This window comes from Procambarus clarkii, chromosome 20 (assembly GCF_040958095.1).
Source record: "Procambarus clarkii isolate CNS0578487 chromosome 20, FALCON_Pclarkii_2.0, whole genome shotgun sequence".
Taxonomy (NCBI): Eukaryota; Metazoa; Arthropoda; class Malacostraca; order Decapoda; family Cambaridae; genus Procambarus; species Procambarus clarkii.
Window position 1 is genome coordinate 39,938,344 of NC_091169.1, and position 6,698 is coordinate 39,945,041.

Here is a 6,698-nt window from a genome sequence, read left to right on the forward strand (position 1 = left end):
ACCACACACTAGAAGGTGAAGGGACGACGACGTTTCGGTCCGTCCTGGACCATTCTCAAGTCGATTGGGACCATTCTCACAATCGACTTGAGAATGGTCCAGGACGGACCGAAACGTCGTCGTCCCTTCACCTTCTAGTGTGTGGTCTGGTCAACAAGTCAACAGTAAGAGGAGTGAGGAGTCTCTGGGAGGACACAGGCAGATGGTTGTGTCGTAAACAACTCAGTGGTTGAAGAGCTGTAATGAACACACTGAGATAAATGTGTGTGGTGAATTAAGGAATTAAAAATGAATAGGAAATATATGAAGTGGAAAAGTGCATTCATCATGAGATGGTGCAGTGTGTATTGATGTAGTTGGGTCCTGTTCCTTATCTCAGCCTGACCACTTGGGGTGGACGGTAGAGCGACGGTCTCGCTTTTTGCAGGTCCGCGTTCAATCCCCGACCGTCCAAGTGGTTGGGCACCATTCCTTTCCCCCGTCCCATCCTCATATCCCTTCCTAGTGCTTTATAGTCGTAATGGCTTGGTTCTTTCTCCTGATAATTGCTTTCACTACATTTGTTAGGCTGTTGACCCTAATCTAAAAATCGCGATGGTTTAGGAGAAATTAAAATCAGAGCAATATTGACGCTTCCTGAGCCTAATGATAGCCGTCCCAGGTAGATTTGAGCCTAATGAAAGGTAGATCTACCTATCTACGTAGATTAGATAAGATGCCTACTCTCTGATGATTCCGGTTAGGCAAAAACCGCTCCATTTCCTACGGAATAATAATATTTGCTATAAACGCATAGACGATAACGGTTTGGTTAAGATTGTATAAACGAGTAAATATGAGATTGGGAAGAGGAAGAGAGAAAGCCCAAGAAGATGGGCAGACTGTGTATGAGGCAGCGGGAGGTAGGTGTATGGATGACAATGTATGAGGTGTATGGATGACAATGTATGAGGTGTATGGATGACAATGTATGAGGTGTATGGATGACAATGTATGAGGTGTATGGATGACAATGTATGAGGTGTATGGATGACAATGTATGAGGTGTATGGATGACAATGTATGAGCAGAAAGTGAGGGGGGGGGGACATGTGTGTATGTGGATGCAGCTTAAAAACAAAATGAATGTTTATAGATCTTGGACATATATTTGTATTAATTCATACGAAGTATTATACAGCAAGTATACTATACACCTATTACACTATGCACATAGTAAACTATACACCTAGTAAACTATACAACTAGTACACTATATATATATACCTAGTAAACTCTACAACTAGTCCACTATACACCACATACATTAATTATACACCTAATACACTATACACCTAGAGTATGTCAGTGGTGATGGTGACTGATGACCGCAGATGGTGAAGCATGTACTGGAAGAAGGGGAAATAGATGAGTGTGTTCTGAAGGTGTTCTGAAGGTGTTCTCTTCTCCTACTATTCCTTCACTATATCTTATAAGGTGATGCCTCCCTCCCCCCCCCCCCTGAAGGAAAGTAATGCGATGATGGCGATAATATGTTATTGTTAACTCTGAACGCTAATGATCTCGTTGTAAATACCAGAGATATTTAACTCATCAAAAGGAGTGAGCTTAGACCTCAATAAGCGGGAAAAATAGACGAGGCAGAGGAGACATGACCGCAACGTAAATTATCCTAGACACAGACAGAGTGAACATAACCTAAGTGGCCAGCTTGAGGAGGGGGAAGAGCCTAACAAACCCAGATGAGCCAGAGGGATGCAAGAAAGCACTTCTTCAGTGTAGGATTAGTAAGTGGAATGAGCTAGCTAGCAGTAGAGGTAATTAAGGCTAATTCCATACATAGTTTTAAGCGCAGGTCTGAACTATGTAGCAGCGCAATAGTTGATACGCGCGTCACTTGCCCAGGCAGTTAAACCCAAATAGGTTCGGTCAGTACCTAATTGGGCGACCGCGGGACAGTCCCGCCGCTTGTCAGGTGGACCTCGACAAGCGTAACTGGCTTCCTTTAAACGCCCAAATAGGAACCCAAAATAAGGGGAGAGTCGCTGGAAGAGGAGCGCTTGGCGCCTCGGACGAGGACCCGGCTGACACGCACATGTACGCCCGCACTTACCACTAACAACTACGCCACGGAGAGTACACGGAATAGTCGTGACCAGTAAAATATGGCCGTCATTAATAAGTGTGGGTAATTAGTGGCTGAGTGAAGAGGGACTCAAGGCAGCTCATATTAGATGGTTGCTAATATGCGGGACGGCCCCGGTCAGCCATTGTTCCTGCGTCCCCAGGCTGCTGTACCACCTCCACCCTCACTATCACCACCTCCACCCTCACTATCACCACCTCCACCCTCACTATCACCACCTCCACCCTCACTATCACCACCTCCACCCTCACTATCACCACCTCCACCCCTCACTATCACCACCTCCACCCTCACTATCACCACCTCCACCCCTCACTATCACCACCTCCACCCCTCACTATCACCACCTCCACCCTCACTATCACCACCTCCACCCCTCACTATCACCACCTCCACCCTCACTATCACCACCTCCACCCTCACTATCACCACCTCCACCCTCACTATCACCACCTCCACCCTCACTATCACCACCTCCACCCTCACTATCACCACCTTCATCATCCTCCACCTTCATCATCCTCCACCCACTATCACCACCACCATCATCCTCCACCCTCACTATCACCACCTTCATCATCCTCCACCCTCACTATCACCACCTTCATCATCATCCACCCTCACTATCACCACCTTCATCATCCTCCACCCTCACTATCACCACCTTCATCATCCTCCACCCTCACTATCACCACCTTCATCATCCTCCACCCTCACTATCACCACCTTCCTCATCCTCCACCCTCACTATCACCACCTTCATCATACTCCACCTTCATCATCCTCCTCCCTCACTATCACCACCTTCATCATCCTCCACCCTCACCACCTTCATCATCCTCCACCCTCACTATCACCTCCTTCCTCATACTCCACCCTCACTATCACCACCTTCATCATCTTCCACCCTCACTATCACTACCTTCCCCATCCTCCACATCTTCCTCCACCTGCACCACCATCACCACCACCTACACCACCACCTACACCATCACCACCACCACCACCACCTACACCACCACCATCACCACCACCATCACCACCACCTACACCATCACCACCACCACCACCTACACCACCACCATCACCACCACCACCACCACCACCTCCTGCTCCTCCTTCAGTATTCACAAAGCCAACGCAAGCCGCCTTGTCCTACACTCGCTAAGTAGTTTATATGTTCAGTCCTCTGATATTTATCATTAATTGTTTACTCAGCGAGACTCAGCGAGTGAGTGTTGCGGTCATGAAGAGCCTCTACCACAACACACAGGGGGACTAGTGAGTGTTGCGGTCAGGTAGAGCCTCTATCACAACACACAGGGAGACTATAGTGAGTGTTGCAGTCAGGTAGAGCCTCTACCACAACACACAGGGGGACTAGTGGGTGTTGCGGTCAGGTAGAGCCTCTACCACAACACACAGGGAGACTATAGTGAGTGTTGCGGTCAGGTAGAGCCTCTACCACAACACACAGGGGGACTAGTGGGTGTTGCGGTCATGAAGAGCCTCTACCACAACACACAGGGGGACTAGTGAGTGTTGCGGTCAGGTAGAGCCTCTATCACAACACACAGGGAGACTATAGTGAGTGTTGCGGTCATGAAGAGCCTCTACCACAACACACAGGGGGACTAGTGGGTGTTGCGGTCAGGTAGAGCCTCTACCACAACACACAGGGGGACTAGTGGGTGTTGCGGTCAGGTAGAGCCTCTACCACAACACACAGGGGGACTATAGTGAGTGTTGCGGTCAGGTAGAGCCTCTACCACAACACACAGGGGGACTAGTGGGTGTTGCGGTCAGGTAGAGCCTCTACCACAACACACAGGGAGACTATAGTGAGTGTTGCGGTCATGGAGAGCCTCTACCACAACACACAGGGGGACTAGTGGGTGTTGCGGTCAGGTAGAGCCTCTACCACAACACACAGGGAGACTATAGTGAGTGTTGCGGTCATGAAGAGCCTCTACCACAACACACAGGGGGACTATAGTGAGTGTTGCGGTCATGAAGAGCCTCTACCACAACACACAGGGGGTTTAACTGTGATTCTCAGTGTTTTACATGTAAACAAGTTAGAAAATTTAAGTGATTCTCGTTCACAAATACAATGTTGACAAGTTTAACAGAAGTGAAGAAATATCATCAAAAACTTTTTAAAGATTTTACATTTAATTGATAAAAACAAAGTTCAAAATTAAATTATGAACTATATAAAGTATTTCAATTTTCAGCGATTTACCCATCCTCCTGTTCTTACAATTAATAACTGAATGTATTCCTAAGACTGTGCAGTTGTTAATAAAAGGGTCCAGTTTTTGTATTACAAAGCTATGTTTAATGTCTTGTCTGTGTATGACAAATTATGATGTGAGTCACCAGTATAAGAACATAGGAACACATTAACAACACATAGGAACACATTAAGAACACATAGGAACACATTAAGAACACATAGGAACACATTAAGTACACATAGGAACACATTAAGAACACATTAACAACACAGGAACACATTTAGAACACATAGGAACACATTAAGAACACATTAACAACACATAGGAACACATTAAGAACACATAGGAACACATTAAGAACACATAGGAACACATTAAGTACACATAGGAACACATTAAGAACACATTAACAACACAGGAACACATTAAGTACACATAGGAACACATTAAGAACACATAGGAACACATTAAGAACACATATGAACACATTAAGAACACATTAACAACACAGGAACACATTTAGAACACATAGGAACACATTAAGAACACATTAACAACACATAGGAACACATTAAGAACACATAGGAACACATTAAGAACACATAAGAACACATAGGAACACATTAAGAACACATAGGAACACACGTTGGCCGAAACGCTATGCGCATTAGTGGTTTTAGGTATTGTATATACTTAGGTATTAGGAATCTCTATCTATAAATCCAACATTATGTAACTCAATGTATGTACCTTTACCTGAATAAAAGATCTAAACCTAAATCTACATTAATTCATAGGAGGCCTTCTGGCCCATGTGTGGCAATCCTGTGTATGGTCACTGGAACTCATTCCTATACATTCCTATACACGAGATTACACTAACGTGACTACACGTCACGTGATAAATTATCACATGAATTACTGTGTGGGACAGTAATACTTATGCTATGTTGAGTAATGCCATGTGACAGAGAAAATGGGCAGTCCCATTTAACATTTAACACATAGCATAACCCTCCTAACAGGAGAAATATGTTATGCTATTTGACAATGTCAAATGCAGTAAAACAAAAGCGCTTCCTTGCTTTTTAACAGGATAGGTGCCCATTCCCGATATGAATAGTCACGTGGTTGGCCACTATCCTTTTATTCTGTCTTAATATCCCATTTCACATGGATCATGACAAGAGACAGTCAACATGGAGCAGACAGGCACCAAGAGAGACAGAAACAGTCAACAGTAACCCTCACAGAGCATATAAAAACAAAAGCCTGTCTTATATTGAATACCCACGCGTGGCGGGATGCAGAGATTATTTGTTAAACAATGAACATTTTTTTTCCCCTTGGCGGTCTTCCCCGTCATAGGCGACGGTAATATCCTAAGATATTAAACTTTAGTAGTTCATTGTTGGTCAACACAATGGCGTTCTTGCATCATTTCTATTATTTATCCTTGGAGCTTCATATGGCAAGACGAAATAGACGTTGCCGCTCCCGGGGTGTTCCTCCTCTTGCCATACACAGCTCATAGCATTTAACCGGGAAAATAATGCAGGAGCCATTGATTGCAAAAATAATATTAACTTTTTGACAATTATGTGACCTCAGTCTTGAATTCAATTACATTAGCATTATCCTCGGTTTTTAAATGTGCTTGTGTTAGCGGTAACGACTTTAATCACTAATTGGCCAACATCCCAACAATGCCTTATCAAGACGATGAAAGCAACCTATCATAATTTTCTTAAGAGAGAAAAAAATTAAAGGAACAAAGTTCAGAAGGGAAGACCAACAGTGACCTTCACGGTTGTCATACACTAACACAAATTTAACAGGGAAAAATCCAGTTTTATGGAGCCATGAATATATCAATGGTGTTTGTCAAAAGTCACAGAAAGATCCAAAGTTTATTTTTAATTTTAAAACAATACAAGAGTTTCCAGTACCAGAAACACAGTACAATGCTCCCAGTACCAGAAACACAGTGCAATGCTCCCAGTACCAGAAACACAGTACAATGCTCCCAGTACCAGAAATACAGTACAATGCTCCCAGTACCAGAAACACAGTACAATGCTCCCAGTACCAGAAACACAGTACAATGCTCCCAGTACCAGAAACACAGTACAATGCTCCCAGTACCAGAAACACAGTACAATGCTCCCAGTACCAGAAACACAGTACAATGCTCCCAGTACCAGAAACACAGTACAATGCTCCCAGCACCACAAACACAGTACAATGCTCCCAGCACCACAGACACAGTACAATGCTCCCAGTACCCACAAACACAGTACAATGCTCCCAGT